Here is an 18,858-nt window from a genome sequence, read left to right as displayed (position 1 = left end):
GTATGGTGATATTTACAGTACACTAGACTAAATAATAGAGTGTGGTGATATTTACAGTACACTAGACTAAATAATAGAGTATGGTGAGATTTACAGTACACTAGACTAAATAATAGAGTGTGGTGAGATTTACAGTACACTAGACTAAATAATAGAGTGTGGTGAGATTTACAGTACACTAGACTAAATAATAGAGTATGGTGATATTTACAGTACACTAGACTAAATAATCGAGTGTGGTGAGATTTACAGTACACTAGACTAAATAATAGAGTGTGGTGAGATTTACAGTACACTAGACTAAATAATAGAGTATGGTGAGATTTACAGTACACTAGACTAAATAATAGAGTGTGGTGAGATTTACAGTACACTAGACTAAATAATAGAGTATGGTGAGATTTACAGTACACTAGACTAAATAATAGAGTATGGTGAGATTTACAGTACACTAGACTAAATAATAGAGTGTGGTGAGATTTACAGTACACTAGACTAAATAATAGTGTATGGTGATATTTACAGTACACTAGACTAAATAATAGAGTATGGTGAGATTTACAGTACACTAGACTAAATAATAGAGTGTGGTGAGATTTACAGTACACTAGACTAAATAATAGAGTATGGTGATATTTACAGTACACTAGACTAAATAATAGAGTGTGGTGAGATTTACAGTACACTAGACTAAATAATAGAGTATGGTGAGATTTACAGTACACTAGACTAAATAATAGAGTGTGGTGAGATTTACAGTACACTAGACTAAATAATAGAGTATGGTGAGATTTACAGTACACTAGACTAAATAATAGAGTGTGGTGAGATTTACAGTACACTAGACTAAATAATAGAGTGTGGTGAGATTTACAGTACACTAGACTAAATAATAGAGTGTGGTGAGATTTACAGTACACTAGACTAAATAGAGTATGGTGAGATTTACAGTACACTAGACTAAATAATAGAGTATGGTGAGATTTACAGTACACTAGACTAAATAATAGAGTGTGGTGAGATTTACAGTACACTAGACTAAATAATAGAGTATGGTGAGATTTACAGTACACTAGACCAAATAATAGAGTGTGGTGAGATTTACAGTACACTAGACTAAATAATAGAGTGTGGTGAGATTTACAGTACACTAGACTAAATAATAGAGTGTGGTGAGATTTACAGTACACTAGACTAAATAATAGAGTATGGTGAGATTTACAGTACACTAGACTAAATAATAGAGTGTGGTGAGATTTACAGTACACTAGACTAAATAATTGAGTATGGTGAGATTTACAGTACACTAGACTAAATAATTGAGTATGGTGAGAGTTACAGTACACTAGACTAAATAATAGAGTATGGTGAGATTTACAGTACACTAGACTAAATAATAGAGTATGGTGAGATTTACAGTACACTAGACTAAATAATAGAGTATGGTGAGATTTACAGTACACTAGACTAAATAATCGAGTGTGGTGAGATTTACAGTAAACTAGACTAAATAATAGAGTGTGGTGAGATTTACAGTACACTAGACTAAATAATAGAGTGTGGTGAGATTTACAGTACACTAGACTAAATAATAGAGTGTGGTGAGATTTACAGTACACTAGACTAAATAATAGAGTATGGTGAGATTTACAGTACACTAGACTAAATAATAGAGTATGGTGAGATTTACAGTACACTAGACTAAATAATCGAGTGTGGTGAGATTTACAGTACACTAGACTAAATAATAGAGTATGGTGAGATTTACAGTACACTAGACTAAATAATCGAGTGTGGTGAGATTTACAGTACACTAGACTAAATAATAGAGTATGGTGAGATTTACAGTACACTAGACTAAATAATCGAGTGTGGTGAGATTGTTGTTTTAGTTCCTATTGGAAGTGGACCAGGACTGAAGGTTCCAAGTAGTCTACTTGACAACAGGATTGTAAGAATCAGAACAAAACAAAGTGAGTATTTATTTGAGCTGAGTGCACATTTAATGTCATTTATGTCTTTGGGATTATTTCTACTTGTCCTACAAATCTCATCAAATCTCATTCAACTTCCACCAGGCAGCAAAATATGTTTTCTGCTTTTTCTACTACTTGTTGTTGTTGTTGTTCTTCTGGTCAGACCAGAGCTCACTAGACTAGACTAGACTAGACTAGACTAGACTAGACCAGACCAGACCAGACCAGACTAGACTAGACTAGACCAGATCAGACTAGACCAGACCCCCTCTGGTCCTTCCTCTCCAGTAGCTGATGTAGTGGCTGGTACCTGCATGCACCCGGACAAAGGGTGGTGGGCAGTGTGTCGGGGGAGGGTGGGAGGAAGGGGTAGGGGGACCTGATCCGATCTGACCTGATGTTCTGGCTTCTTTCCCCCCAGAACCCCTCAGACCACTCCTCACTTTTGCTCCTTTTCTTCACCGCCTATTACAATCAAAGCAGCGGCGGTCTTGGCTTTAATTAAATGACATCATTGTTAACGTCAGCTGGTCTGCCAGACTAGGGGGGGGGGGGGGGGGGACTGGTGTTATGCAGGAATATATTTAGTAAACATGAATGTAACACAGTGGCCCTAATGTGCAGTGAAGGGCCCTCACCACGTACTGGGACCCCTCCTCCACCTTTAGGAGGGAGGCTCCACCCACATCCTTCACTCTAGGAATGGGAATGGAAGCTGAACACTTTGGAGTCACAACAAACTATAGACATACCCAAACTATACACATACCCAAACTATAGACATACCCAAACTATACACATACCCAGACTATACACATACCCAAACTATAGACATACCCAAACTATACACATACCCAGACTATACACATACCCAAACTATAGACGTACCCAGACTATACACATACCCAAACTATAGACATACCCAAACTATAGACATACCCAAACTATAGACATATCCAAACTATAGACATACCCAGACTATAGACATACCCAAACTATACACATACCCAGACTATACACATACCCAAACTATAGACATACCCAAACTATAGACATACCCAGACTATAGACATACCCAGACTATAGACATACCCAAACTATAGACATACCCAAACTATAGACATACCCAGACTATAGACATACCCAAACTATAGACGTACCCAGACTATACACATACCCAAACTATAGACATACCCAAACTATAGACATACTCAAACTATAGACATATCCAAACTATAGACATACCCAGACTATAGACATACCCAAACTATACACATACCCAGACTATACACATACCCAAACTATAGACATACCCAAACTATAGACATACCCAAACTATAGACATACCCAGACTATAGACATACCCAAACTATAGACATACCCAGACTATAGACATACCCAAACTATAGACATACCCAAACTATACACATACCCAAACTATAGACATACCCAAACTATACACATACCCAAACTGAAAGTTAACCTACTGTGTGTGTGCGGCAAGCACGGTCAATGTTTTGATGGCGGGTGTGGCGCCATGTGGACATAGGGGTGTGGCACCATGTGGACATAGGGGTGTGGCGCCATGTAGACATAGGGATGTAGCACTATGTGGACATAGGGGCGTGTGCCATGTGGACATAGGGGTGTGGCGCCATGTGGACATAGGAGTGTGGCGCCATGTGAACATAAGGGTGTGGCACCATGTGGACATAAGGGTGTGGCACCATGTGGACATAAGGGTGTGGCGCAGGTGACTTTCCAACGGGCTCTCTTGGAGAAACATGTTTTGTAGAGATCATCGCCTGGGAAAATATGTCACTGATAACACCGTTTTTATTCAGCAGTAAAGTTGTCACCTTGTGGTAATACTAACTAATCCTTGTGGTAATACTAACTAATCCTTGTGGTAATACTAACTAATCCTTTTTAACTTCTATTCAACTGAATAGACTACAAAGACAAGATATTTCATGTTCTCACTGACAAACTTTGGTATTTCTTGCAAATATTAGCTCATTTACCATTTGATGCCTGCAACATGTTTCAAGAAAGCTGGCACAAGTGGCAAAAAAGACTGAAAAAGCTCATCAAAGACTTATTTGGAACATCCCACAGGTGAACAGGCTAATTGGGAACAGGTGGGTGCCATGATTGGCTATAAAAGTAGATTCCATGAAATGCTCAGTCCTTCACAAACAAGGACGGGGCGAGGGTCACCACTTTGTCAACAAATGCCTGAGCAAATTGTTGAACAACAACATTTCTCAACAAGGAATTTAGGGATTTCACCATCTACGCTCCGTAATATCATCAAAAGGTTGAGAGAATGTGGAGAAATCACTGCAGGTAAGCCATGATATTACACACCTTGGATCCCTCAGGCTGTACTGCATCAAAAAACCACATCAGTGTGTAAAGGATATCACCACATGGGCTCAGGAACACTTCAGAAAACCACTGTCAGTAACTACAGTTGGTCGCTACATCTGTAAGTGCAAGTTAAAACTCTACTATGCAAAGCCACAGCCATTTATCAACAACACCCGGAAACGCTTGGCTGGGCCCGAGCTCATCTAAGATGGACTGATGCAAAGTGGAAAAGTGTTCAAGAACCATCCGGATTGTTCGGGTGAAAGTGTAAAAGGCAGCATGTGTGATGGTATGGGGGTGTATTAGTGTGTGATGGTATGGGGGTGTATTAGTGTGTGATGGTATGGGGGTGTATTAGTGTGTGATGGTATGGGGGTGTGTTAGTGTGTGATGGTATGGGGGTGTATTAGTGTGTGATGGTATGGGGGTGTGTTAGTGTGTGATGGTATGGGGGTGTATTAGTGTGTGATGGTATGGGGGTGTATTAGTGTGTGATGGTATGGGGGTGTATTAGTGTGTGATGGTATGGGGGTGTGTTAGTGTGTGATGGTATGGGGGTGTATTAGTGTGTGATGGTATGGGGGTGTATTAGTGTGTGATGGTATGGGGGTGTGTTAGTGTGTGATGGTATGGGGGTGTATTAGTGTGTGATGGTATGGGGGTGTATTAGTGTGTGATGGTATGGGGGTGTATTAGTGTGTGATGGTATGGGGGTGTGTTAGTGTGTGATGGTATGGGGGTGTATTAGTGTGTGATGGTATGGGGGTGTATTAGTGTGTGATGGTATGGGGGTGTATTAGTGGCCAAGACATGGGTAACTTACACATCTGTGAAGGCACCATTAATGCTGAAAGGTACATACAGCAACATATGTTGCCACCCAAGCAACGTTACCATGGACGCCCCTGCTTATTTCAGCAAGACAATGCCAAGCCACGTGTTACATCAACGTGGCTTCATAGTAAAAGAGTGCGGGTACTAGACTGGCCTGCCTGTAGTCCAGACATTGAAAATGTGTGGCACCTGCAATGTGAGAAGGGAGACCCCCGGACTGTTGAACAACTTAAGCTGTACATCAAGCAAGAATGGGAAAGAATTCCACTTCCAAAATGTGTCTCCTCACTTCCCAAACCAAAACTGAGTGTTGTTAAAAGGAAAGGCCATGTAACACAGTGGTGAACATGCCTCTCTTGCAACGTGTTGCTGCCATTCCATTCTAAGTTGATGATTGTTTGCCCCCAAAGAAGAAAGTCTGAACATGAAATATGTTGTCTCTGCAGTCTATTGAGTTGAACATAAGTTAAGTTGACAAGGATTAGTTAGTTAGTTAGCTGATAAGTTGAGAATGATTAGTTAGTTAGTTAGCTGATAAGTTGAGAATGATTAGTTAGTTAGTTAGCTGATACGTTTAGAAGGATTAGTTAGTTAGTTAGCTGATAGGTTGACAATGATTAGTTAGTTAGCTGATAAGCTGACAAGGATTAGTTAGTTAGTTAGCTGATAAGTTGAGGAGGATTAGTTAGTTAGTTAGCTGATAAGTTGAGAAGGATTAGTTAGTTAGTTAGCTGATAAGTTGAGGAGGATTAGTTAGTTAGTTAGCTGATAAGTTGAGAAGGATTAGTTAGTTAGTTAGCTGATAAGTTGAGGAGGATTAGTTAGTTAGTTAGTTAGCATGTCCACAACTTGACTGCTGTTGTAAATGAATGTGATGTCATCATGTGGGTGAAATCAATGTTCATGTTGAGGGTCAAAGGTCGTGGACAACAGCTCTAGTCGCCATCATTGCGGCGGCGAGCAGATGTTGATGAATGAATGAATGAATGAATGAATGAATGATCACGCTGCATAATGTGAGAGTAGTTGGCAAAAGGAGACTTGGAGTGTTTCCAGATGTGCTTCTTCTTCTAGAAGCTTCATGACCATGTCATCCTTTACCATTCATACCCTAATTACCCATCATGCACTTTTAATTAACACTCGTCCTGCTCTGATGGCCGTCGTCATGACGACGCCTCCGCTGTCTCCTCGCTACATCGCCGTCCAAATAATGCTGACTATTCACTTTACTTGCCTCACCAGTGGCCATGCACACTCTATGTTGCGCACTCTATGCTGCACACTCTATGCTGCACACTCTATGCTGCACACTCTATGTTGCACACTCTATGCTGCACACTCCATGCTGCACACTCCATGCTACACACTCTATGCTGCACACTCTATGTTGCACACTCTATGCTGCACACTCTATGCTGCACACTCCATGCTACACACTCTATGCTGCACACTCTATGCTGCACACTCCATGCTGCACACTCTATGCTGCACACTCTATGCTGCACACTCTATGTTGCGCACTCTATGCTGCACACTCTATGCTGCACACTCTATGTTGCACACTCTATGCTGCACACTCTATGCTGCACACTCTATGCTGCACACTCCATGCTGCACACTCTATGCTGCACACTCCATGCTGCACACTCTATGCACACTCCATGCTGCACACTCTATGCTGCACACTCTATGCTGCACACTCTATGCTGCACACTCTATGCTGCACACTCTATGTTGCACACTCTATGCTGCACACTCCATGCTGCACACTCCATGCTACACACTCTATGCTGCACACTCCATGCTGCACACTCTATGCACACTCCATGCTGCACACTCTATGCTGCACACTCTATGCTGCACACTCTATGCTGCACACTCCATGCTGCACACTCCATGCTGCACACTCTATGCACACTCCATGCTGCACACTCCATGCTGCACACTCTATGTACACTCCATGCTGCACACTCTATGTACACTCCATGCTGCACACTCTATGCTGCACACTCTATGCTGCACACGCTACGCACACTCTATGCTGCACACTCTATGCTGCACACTCTATGTACACTCCATGCTGCACACTCTATGCTGCACACGCTACGCACACTCCATGCACACTCTATGCTGCACACTCTATGCACAAGACGATAGCAGGTAGAATGATGCATGAAAAGCCTCCTACAGATATCACACACGGGACTGCTTAGTGAGTAAGAATAGTTGTAGTTATATTGTAAAACTTACTAAGTTTAGTGAGTAAGAATAGTTGTAGTTATATTGTAAAACTTACTAAGTTTAGTGAGTAAGAATAGTTGTAGTTATATTGTAAAACTTACTAAGTTTAGTGAGTAAGAATAGTTGTAGTTATATTGTAAAACTTACTAAGTTTAGTGAGTAAGAATAGTTGTAGTTATATTGTAAAACTTACTAAGTTTAGTGAGTAAGAATAGTTGTAGTTATATTGTAAAACTTACTAAGTTTAGTGAGTAAGAATAGTTGTAGTTATATTGTAAAACTTACTAAGTTTAGTGAGTAAGAATAGTTGTAGTTATATTGTAAAACTTACTAAGTGATGAATGGAGAATCCATAGAAGTAGAAACGCTATGGAGGGCTAGAAGAGGGGAAGGGCACTTGTACCTCCGGTTGTAAGGACTAAAGAGAAGAGTCAACTACAAATATTACACTGTAAGAGTCATCTACAAATATTACACTGTAAGAGTCATCTACAAATATTACACTGTAAGAGTCAACTACAAATATTACACTGTAAGAGTCATGTACAAATATTACACTGTAAGAGTCATCTACAAATATTACACTGTAAGAGTCATGTACAAATATTACACTGTAAGAGTCATGTACAAATATTACACTGTAAGAGTCATCTACAAATATTACACTGTAAGAGTCATCTACAAATATTACACTGTAAGAGTCATCTACAAATATTACACTGTAAGAGTCATGTACAAATATTACACTGTAAGAGTCAACTACAAATATTACACTGTAAGAGTCATCTACAAATATTACACTGTAAGAGTCATGTACAAATATTACACTGTAAGAGTCATCTACAAATATTACACTGTAAGAGTCATGTACAAATATTACACTGTAAGAGTCATCTACAAATATTACACTGTAAGAGTCATCTACAAATATTACACTGTAAGAGTCATGTACAAATATTACACTGTAAGAGTCAACTACAAATATTACACTGTAAGAGTCATGTACAAATATTACACTGTAAGAGTCATCTACAAATATTACACTGTAAGAGTCATGTACAAATATTACACTGTAAGAGTCATGTACAAATATTACACTGTAAGAGTCATCTACAAATATTACACTGTAAGAGTCATCTACAAATATTACACTGTAAGAGTCATGTACAAATATTACACTGTAAGAGTCATCTACAAATATTACACTGTAAGAGTCATGTACAAATATTACACTGTAAGAGTCATCTACAAATATTACACTGTAAGAGTCATCTACAAATATTACACTGTAAGAGTCAACTACAAATATTACACTGTAAGAGTCATGTACAAATATTACACTGTAAGAGTCATCTTGAATCTAATCTAAATGAAATGTTCACTCCAGAAATTAGAATCTAATTAACTCTTTAAATGTCAAATAAATGTTCATGTTGCTTTTTTTACTCCACAATCACCTGGCAGGTCAACTCACCTGAGCTGCCTTACACATCAATATTCATAATGACTTCCAATATTCATCAATATTCATAATGACTTCCAATATTCATCAATATTCATAATGACTTCCGATATTCATCAATATTCATAATGACTTCCGATATTCATCAATATTCATAATGACTTCCGATATTCATCAATATTCATAATAACTTCCAATATTCATCAATATTCATAATGACTTCCAATATTCATCAATATTCATAATGACTTCCGATATTCATCAATATTCATAATGACTTCCAATATTCATCAATATTCATAATGACTTCCGATATTCATCAATATTCATAATAACTTCCAATATTCATCAATATTCATAATGACTTCCAATATTCATCAATATTCATAATGACTTCCGATATTCATCAATATTCATAATGACTTCCAATATTCATAATGACTTCAAATATTCATAAATATTGATAGATTTACAATATTCATAAATATTTATAATGATGTATATTAATAATAATAATAATAATAATTTCAAATATTCATAAATATGAATAATGATTCCAAGTATGACTAAATATGAATAATGATTCCAAGTATGACTAAATATGAATAATGATTTCAAGTATGACTAAATATGAATAATGATTCCAAGTATGACTAAATATGAATAATGATTCCAAGTATGACTAAATATGAATAATGATTGCAAGTATGACTAAATATGAATAATGATTGCAAGTATGACTAAATATGAATAATGATTGCAAGTATGACTAAATATGAATAATGATTTCAAGTATGACTAAATATGAATAATGATTCCAAGTATGACTAAATATGAATAATGATTCCAAGTATGACTAAATATGAATAATGATTGCAAGTATGACTAAATATGAATAATGATTGCAAGTATGACTAAATATGAATAATGATTGCAAGTATGACTAAATATGAATAATGATTGCAAGTATGACTAAATATGAATAATGATTGCAAGTATGACTAAATATGAATAATGATTTCAAGTATGACTAAATATGAATAATGATTCCAAGTATGACTAAATATGAATAATGATTGCAAGTATGACTAAATATGAATAATGATTGCAAGTATGACTAAATATGAATAATGATTGCAAGTATGACTAAATATGAATAATGATTGCAAGTACGACTAAATATGAATAATGATTTCAAGTATGACTAAATATGACTAATGATTGCAAGTATGACTAAATATGAATAATGATTGCAAGTATGACTAAATATGAATAATGATTGCAAGTATGACTAAATATGAATAATGATTGCAAGTATGACTAAATATGAATAATGATTGCAAGTATGACTAAATATGAATAATGATTGCAAGTATGACTAAATATGAATAATGATTGCAAGTATGACTAAATATGAATAATGATTGCAAGTATGACTAAATATGAATAATGATTGCAAGTATGACTAAATATGAATAATGATTGCAAGTATGACTAAATATGAATAATGATTGCAAGTATGACTAAATATGAATAATGATTGCAAGTATGACTAAATATGAATAATGATTGCAAGTATGACTAAATATGAATAATGATTTAAAGTATGACTAAATATGAATAATGATTCCAAGTATGACTAAATATGAATAATGATTCCAAGTATGACTAAATATGAATAATGATTGCAAGTATGACTAAATATGAATAATGATTTAAAGTATGACTAAATATGAATAATGATTCCAAGTATGACTAAATATGAATAATGATTCCAAGTATGACTAAATATGAATAATGATTGCAAGTATGACTAAATATGAATAATGATTGCAAGTATGACTAAATATGAATAATGATTGCAAGTATGACTAAATATGAATAATGATTGCAAGTATGACTAATGTCCACCAGGATGCTGAGTCATGAAACATTTTGATGTTTGTGTCATTTTCATTTGGGATCATTTCCTTGTTTGGACCTCGCTGGAATAAAATAACATTTTTTATTTTTTTTAATTGTTTTTATTTGATAAATTGTGCTCTTTTTTAGTAAATAAATGTAATAAAGTGTCATAAATACAAATAAGCTATAATGTATATTTGCATCACTGACAACTTACACCTATAAATGTTGCTTTTTATATTTTCATTGCAATTAAAAGTGCACACACACACAAACACACACACACACATGAACACACACACACAAACACACACACACACACACATGAACACACACACATGAACACACACACACACACATGAACACACACACACACGAACACACACACACGAACACACACACACATGAACACACACACACACACATGAACACACACACACACGAACACACACACACGAACACACACACACACACACACACACATGAACACACACACACATGAACACACACACACACATGAAAACACACACACGAACACACACACACACACACACACACACACACACATGAACACACACACACACATGAACACACACACACAGTAATCATGCGCTTTGTGGCAGTGATTAGCCAATTAGCTAATAATGTGTTACCTTTAGTTGCCATGGCAGTTAATCACGTCAGACTCGTTAGCGTTTATTCTCTGACTGATTATCATCATCATCATCATCATCATCATCATCATCATCATTGTTCATGTTTCCAAACATTCTTCATATCAGCGTATGAATATTCATAAATGTCATGTGATGATCCAATCAAAGAGCGTTGTCGTACCCCCCACCCCCCCACCCCCTCCCCGCATGGGCCTCATCGGGGCCTGGTGTGTGTGTGTGTGCGTGTGTGTGTGTGTGTGTGTGTGTGTGCGTGTGTGTGTGTGTGTGTGGCGCCCTGTATGAGGGCCGCCGCCATGACGCATTTGACCTCCCGCAGCATTGCGCTGGTGGGGGGGAGGGAGGGGTCAGTGACTCGGACACACACACACACACACACACACACGTCAGGCCTAGTTTTAATGTACATACACAAAAAAATAATACACACACACACACACATACACGCCAGGCCTAGTTTTAATGTACATACACAAAAAAATAATACACACACACACACATACACACACACATGTCAGGCCTAGTTTTAATGTACAGACACAAAAAAATAATACACACACACACACACATACACGCCAGGCCTAGTTTTAATGTACATACACAAAAAAATAATACACACACACGCACACACACACACGTCAGGCCTAGTTTTAATGTACAGACACAAAAATATAATTCACACACACACACACTCACATACACGCACACACTCACACACAAACACCCACACACTCACATTCACGCACACACTCACACACACACACACTCACATGCCAGGCCCAGTTTTAATGTACACAAAAACCTAATTATTTTCTTCTGAAATTGCGATTCTTTTTTTTATCACCATTTTTGAAAAATACTTTTTTTTTTTTGTTTACTTACTGTGCTTTTGTCATCTCTTTTATTATCTTGTATTTAGCAAATAATTATAATAATGTTTTGAATGGAAACTGGATTCTGGATTCAATGGAATTCCAAGCAGAGTTGTTGATATTTGCATCACTAAAAGACATCAAAACATTGAATTGAAGAAGTAAAAGTAGAAATAGACATCAAAACATTAAATTGAAGAAGTGAATCATCAGCCATTTATTCAGATTTATATTCTGGTTTATAAAAACATTAAATCATCAGCCATTTATTCAGATTCCCATTCCTGAATGAAGTCCAGTCAGAATTGTAATATTTGCTGGAATAATTCTCATGCACTTTTTCAACACAAGTTCTAAAACAACTTGTTGTGCGTTCATGGAGACGGACTAAAGATGTTAGTTTCCTTGAATCATTACTCAAATAATACATCTGATCTTTGTGCACTAATGACAACATTTGTGTTTTTACTTCTAATGGAAAAAAAGCCACAAAATAGAATAAAAAAATTGCCTAAATCAAACATTGTTTTTGAATTATATTACTAATCATTTAATATAGTATCAATATTACATGTATTTATCTTCTTTATTAAACACACAATTGACAAATGTATTATTCATATTAGTGTTTGATTGAAACAAACAATATTTGTGCACTTTTAAACAATGTTGTTAAATATGTACGTTTTTAAATAATTGTATGTTTTGTCAAGTAAACTTTAGGGACAAAAAGGTCATTTCTAATTACACATACGATATGTAATATTTAGTATAAGAATATTGTAATAATATGTTAATTTGATTAATTCATATAATTATTAAGTCATTATTTATAATATAATATTCCCAGGGTGTACCTCGCCTACCGCCCAAATGCAGCTGAGAGAGCGACCTACCCGCCACCCTGAAAGGGACAAGCGGTATAAAATGGTTGGATGGATGATATTTGAGTATAACATAATTTAATATATATTGCAAAATAATTGTATAATAATATGATTTAAAAATAATAATGGCTAATAATATGATATATTAATATTATTATTAATTGTTTATATTATAACATTTGAGTATAATATAATTTAATATATATAATATACATTGTAAAATATTATAATACAATTATTGTTATTTAAATATAATAATAAAATACATAAATGATATTGATTAATATCATTATTAATTATTTATAAAATAATATTGGAGTGTAATATAATTAAATATATGTATTAATAATAACAGTATTGTAATTATACTAATATAACAATATTATATAAAGTACAAATATCAATATAAGGTAAATAAATATTAATATAAACATAATGATAATATTATATTCTGTTGTTGTAAATATTCTTTATTAAGATTGTTGGAGTAAACATTAGAGTATGTTTGTTAATATTATATAATAACATCATTATTTATAATATAATATACAATGTGAGTGTAATATAATTTAATATATATATAACATATTGTACTTCAAATAATTCATATAATATTGATGTAAATATAATATTATATTTAGTTGTTGTAAATATTCTTTATTAGGAGGCTGGCAGTAAACATTAGAGTAGTCTGCGTGCGACACGCCAGCTTATGTTTGCTAGCGCACTTTGTGTGGTGTGTGCCGGCACTTGTGGTGCTGACGCATCATTTCAGGCCCGCTGGTGGTGGCGGGACGCTGATACGGTGTGGCAACCAGCGGGGGATGAACATCACTGCAACAACAATGTCCAGGCAAATGGTCTGTTCCCACTGCAACAACAATGTCCAGGCAAATGGTCTGTTCCCACTGCAACAACAATGTCCAGGCAAATGGTCTGTTCCCACTGCAACAACAATGTCCAGGCAAATGGTCTGTTCCCACTGCAACAACAATGTCCAGGCAAATGGTCTGTTCCCAGTACAACAACAATGTCCAGGCAAATGGTCTGTTCCCACTGCAACAACAATGTCCAGGCAAATGGTCTGTTCCCACTAAAACAACAATGTCCAGGCAAATGGTCTGTTCCCACTAAAACAACAATGTCCAGGCAAATGGTCTGTTCCCACTGCAACAACAATGTCCAGGCAAATGGTCTGTTCCCACTGCAACAACAATGTCCAGGCAAATGGTCTGTTCCCACTGCAACAACAATGTCCAGGCAAATGGTCTGTTCCCACTGCAACAACAATGTCCAGGCAAATGGTCTGTTCCCACTGCAACAACAATGTCCAGGCAAATGGTCTGTTCCCAGTACAACAACAATGTCCAGGCAAATGGTCTGTTCCCACTGCAACAACAATGTCCAGGCAAATGGTCTGTTCCCACTGCAACAACAATGTCCAGGCAAATGGTCTGTTCCCACTAAAACAACAATGTCCAGGCAAATGGTCTGTTCCCACTGCAACAACAATGTCCAGGCAAATGGTCTGTTCCCACTGCAACAACAATGTCCAGGCAAATGGTCTGTTCCCACTGCAACAACAATGTCCAGGCAAATGGTCTGTTCCCACTGCAACAACAATGTCCAGGCAAATGGTCTGTTCCCACTGCAACAACAATGTCCAGGCAAATGGTCTGTTCCCACTGCAACAACAATGTCCAGGCAAATGGTCTGTTCCCAGTACAACAACAATGTCCAGGCAAATGGTCTGTTCCCACTGCAACAACAATGTCCAGGCAAATGGTCTGTTCCCACTGCAACAACAATGTCCAGGCAAATGGTCTGTTCCCACTAAAACAACAATGTCCAGGCAAATGGTCTGTTCCCACTGCAACAACAATGTCCAGGCAAATGGTCTGTTCCCACTGCAACAACAATGTCCAGGCAAATGGTCTGTTCCCACTGCAACAACAATGTCCAGGCAAATGGTCTGTTCCCACTGCAACAACAATGTCCAGGCAAATGGTCTGTTCCCACTGCAACAACAATGTCCAGGCAAATGGTCTGTTCCCAGTACAACAACAATGTCCAGGCAAATGGTCTGTTCCCACTGCAACAACAATGTCCAGGCAAATGGTCTGTTCCCACTGCAACAACAATGTCCAGGCAAATGGTCTGTTCCCACTAAAACAACAATGTCCAGGCAAATGGTCTGTTCCCACTGCAACAACAATGTCCAGGCAAATGGTCTGTTCCCACTGCAACAACAATGTCCAGGCAAATGGTCTGTTCCCACTGCAACAACAATGTCCAGGCAAATGGTCTGTTCCCACTGCAACAACAATGTCCAGGCAAATGGTCTGTTCCCACTGCAACAACAATGTCCAGGCAAATGGTCTGTTCCCACTGCAACAACAATGTCCAGGCAAATGGTCTGTTCCAGGGTCAAAACCTTCTTAGCCGCGCTGAAAGACAGCAAGGAGACTCAGGGAGGGAAGTTCACACACTAAGTACACACTAAGTGTACACACAGTGTACTTGGTGACGTGTACTTGTTGAAGTGTACTTGATTAAGTGTACTTGGTAAAGTGTACTTAGTGAAGTGTACTTAGTGAAGTGTATTTAATGAAATGTGGTTGGTGAAGTGTACTTGGTGAAGTGTACTCTATGATGTGTACTTGGTGAAGTGTACTTGGTGAAGTGTCTGGGGGGGACGGGACGGCGTGGCGAAGTTGGTAGAGTGGCTGTGCCAGCAATCGGAGTGTTGCTGGTTACTGGGGTTCAATTCCCACCTTCTACCTTCCTAGTCACGTCCGTTGTGTCCTTGGGCAAGACACTTCACCCTTGCTCCTGATGGCTGCTGGTTAGCGCCTTGCATGGCAGCTCCCTCCATCAGTGTGTGAATGTGTGTGTGAATGGGTGAATGTGGAAATACTGTCAAAGCGCTTTGAGTACCTTGAAGGTAGAAAAGCGCTATACAAGTACAACCCATTTATCATTTATCATTTATAAGTGTACTGAGGAAAGTGAAAGGCAGTATTTGTTGGTGTTTAGTTTGATTTGAACACAATCTGCCCACCTCTTTATTTTTGTAGTTTTTACAAACAATGCAGCTTTGAGATCTTGTGACCTTCAAAACAATTCTACTTTTCATGAAGAGAGCCACAAAAAGCTGTGACTTGTTCTTCCTACAAGCATCTGTTAGCACCCCAGCTAGCACCAAGTGTGCCTGTTGCAGGTCATCAGCAGGCTAACAGCTAGCATGCATGCAGCACACTCATAGCTTTGCAACACAGACGCTGCGGTCTAAAACCTGGTCTTTGTACTGCAGACAGTGCGGTCTAAAACCTGGTCTTTGTACAACAAACGGTGCGGTCTAAACCCTGGTCTTCGTACTGCAGACAGTGCGGTCTAAAACCTGGTCTTTGTACAACAAACGGTGCGGTCTAAACCCTGGTCTTCGTACTGCAGACAGTGCGGTCTAAAACCTGGTCTTTGTACAACAAACGGTGCGGTCTAAACCCTGGTCTTTGTACCGCAGACAGTGCGGTCTAAAACCTGGTCTTTGTACTGCAGACAGTGCGGTCTAAAACCTGGTCTTTGTACAACAAACGGTGCGGTCTAAACCCTGGTCTTTGTACCGCAGACAGTGCGGTCTAAAACCTGGTCTTTGTACTGCAGACAGTGCGGTCTAAAACCTGGTCTTTGTACTGCAGACAGTGCGGTCTAAACCCTGGTCTTTGTACTGCAGACAGTGCGGTCTAAAACCTGGTCTTTGTACTGCAGACAGTGCGGTCTAAACCCTGGTCTTTGTACTGCAGACAGTGCGGTCTAAACCCTGGTCTTTGTACTGCAGACAGTGCGGTCTAAACCCTGGTCTTTGTACCGCAGATAGTGCGGTCTAAAACCTGGTCTTTGTACTGCAGACAGTGCGGTCTAAAACCTGGTCTTTGTACAACAAACGGTGCGGTCTAAACCCTGGTCTTTGTACCGCAGACAGTGCGGTCTAAAACCTGGTCTTTGTACTGCAGACAGTGCGGTCTAAAACCTGGTCTTTGTACTGCAGACAGTGCGGTCTAAAACCTGGTCTTTGTACAACAAACGGTGCGGTCTAAACCCTGGTCTTTTTACTTCAGGTGGGGTCTAAACCCTGGTCTTTGTACCGCAGACAGTGCGGTCTAAACCCTGGTCTAAACCCTGGTCTCCATTATTGTGTGCGGGTCCCTGGGTTGGTCCATTATTGTGTGCGGGTCCCTGGGTTGGTCCATTATTGTGTGCGGGTCCCTGGGTTGGTCCATTATTGTGTGCGGGTCCCTGGGTTGGTCCATTATTGTGTGCGGGTCCCTGGGTTGGTCCATTATTGTGTGCGGGTCCCTGGGTTGGTCCATTATTGTGTGCGGGTCCCTGGGTTGCTCCATTATTGTGTGCGGGTCCCTGGGTTGGTCCATTATTGTGTGCGGGTCCCTGGGTTGGTCCATTATTGTGTGCGGGTCCCTGGGTTGGTCCATTATTGTGTGCGGGTCCCTGGGTTGGTCCATTATTGTGTGCGGGTCCCTGGGTTGGTCCATTATTGTGTGCGGGTCCCTGGGTTGCTCCATTATTGTGTGCGGGTCCCTGGGTTGGTCCATTATTGTGTGCGGGTCCCTGGGTTGGTCCATTATTGTGTGCGGGTCCCTGGGTTGGTCCATTATTGTGTGCGGGTCCCTGGGTTGGTCCATTATTGTGTGCGGGTCCCTGGGTTGGTCCATTATTGTGTGCGGGTCCCTGGGTTGGTCCATTATTGTGTGCGGGTCCCTGGGTTGGTCCATTATTGTGTGCGGGTCCCTGGGTTGGTCCATTATTGTGTGCGGGTCCCTGGGTTGGTCCATTATTGTGTGCGGGTCCCTGGGTTGGTCCATTATTGTGTGCGGGTCCCTGGGTTGGTCCATTATTGTGTGCGGGTCCCTGGGTTGGTCCATTATTGTGTGCGGGTCCCTGGGTTGGTCCATTATTGTGTGCGGGTCCCTGGGTTGGTCCATTATTGTGTGCGGGTCCCTGGGTTGGTCCATTATTGTGTGCGGGTCCCTGGGTTGGTCCATTATTGTGTGCGGGTCCCTGGGTTGGTCCATTATTGTGTGCGGGTCCCTGGGTTGGTCCATTATTGTGTGCGGGTCCCTGGGTTGCTCCATTATTGTGTGCGGGTCCCTGGGTTGGTCCATTATTGTGTGCGGGTCCCTGGGTTGGTCCATTATTGTGTGCGGGTCCCTGGGTTGCTCCATTATTGTGTGCGGGTCCCTGGGTTGCTCCATTATTGTGTGCGGGTCCCTGGGTTGGTCCATTATTGTGTGCGGGTCCCTGGGTTGGTCCATTATTGTGTGCGGGTCCCTGGGTTGGTCCATTATTGTGTGCGGGTCCCTGGGTTGGTCCATTATTGTGTGCGGGTCCCTGGGTTGGTCCATTATTGTGTGCGGGTCCCTGGGTTGGTCCATTATTGTGTGCGGGTCCCTGGGTTGGTCCATTATTGTGTGCGGGTCCCTGGGTTGGTCCATTATTGTGTGCGGGTCCCTGGGTTGGTCCATTATTGTGTGCGGGTCCCTGGGTTGGTCCATTATTGTGTGCGGGTCCCTGGGTTGGTCCATTATTGTGTGCGGGTCCCTGGGTTGGTCCATT

At 39.5% G+C, this 18,858-nt stretch overlaps 1 protein-coding gene across 5 annotated transcripts in view; it reads left to right on the top strand.

The window, feature by feature from the left end:
* antxr2a (ANTXR cell adhesion molecule 2a) overlaps positions 1 to 18,858 on the top strand; it is a 143,899-nt gene that overhangs the window by 104,236 nt on the left and 20,805 nt on the right. The gene's annotated exons all lie outside the window — the stretch shown is intronic.

This window comes from Entelurus aequoreus, linkage group LG17 (genome assembly GCF_033978785.1).
Source record: "Entelurus aequoreus isolate RoL-2023_Sb linkage group LG17, RoL_Eaeq_v1.1, whole genome shotgun sequence".
NCBI lineage: Eukaryota > Metazoa > Chordata > Actinopteri > Syngnathiformes > Syngnathidae > Entelurus > Entelurus aequoreus.
Note: the sequence above shows the minus strand (reverse complement) of the source record. Positions and strands in the feature narration are given on the sequence as shown.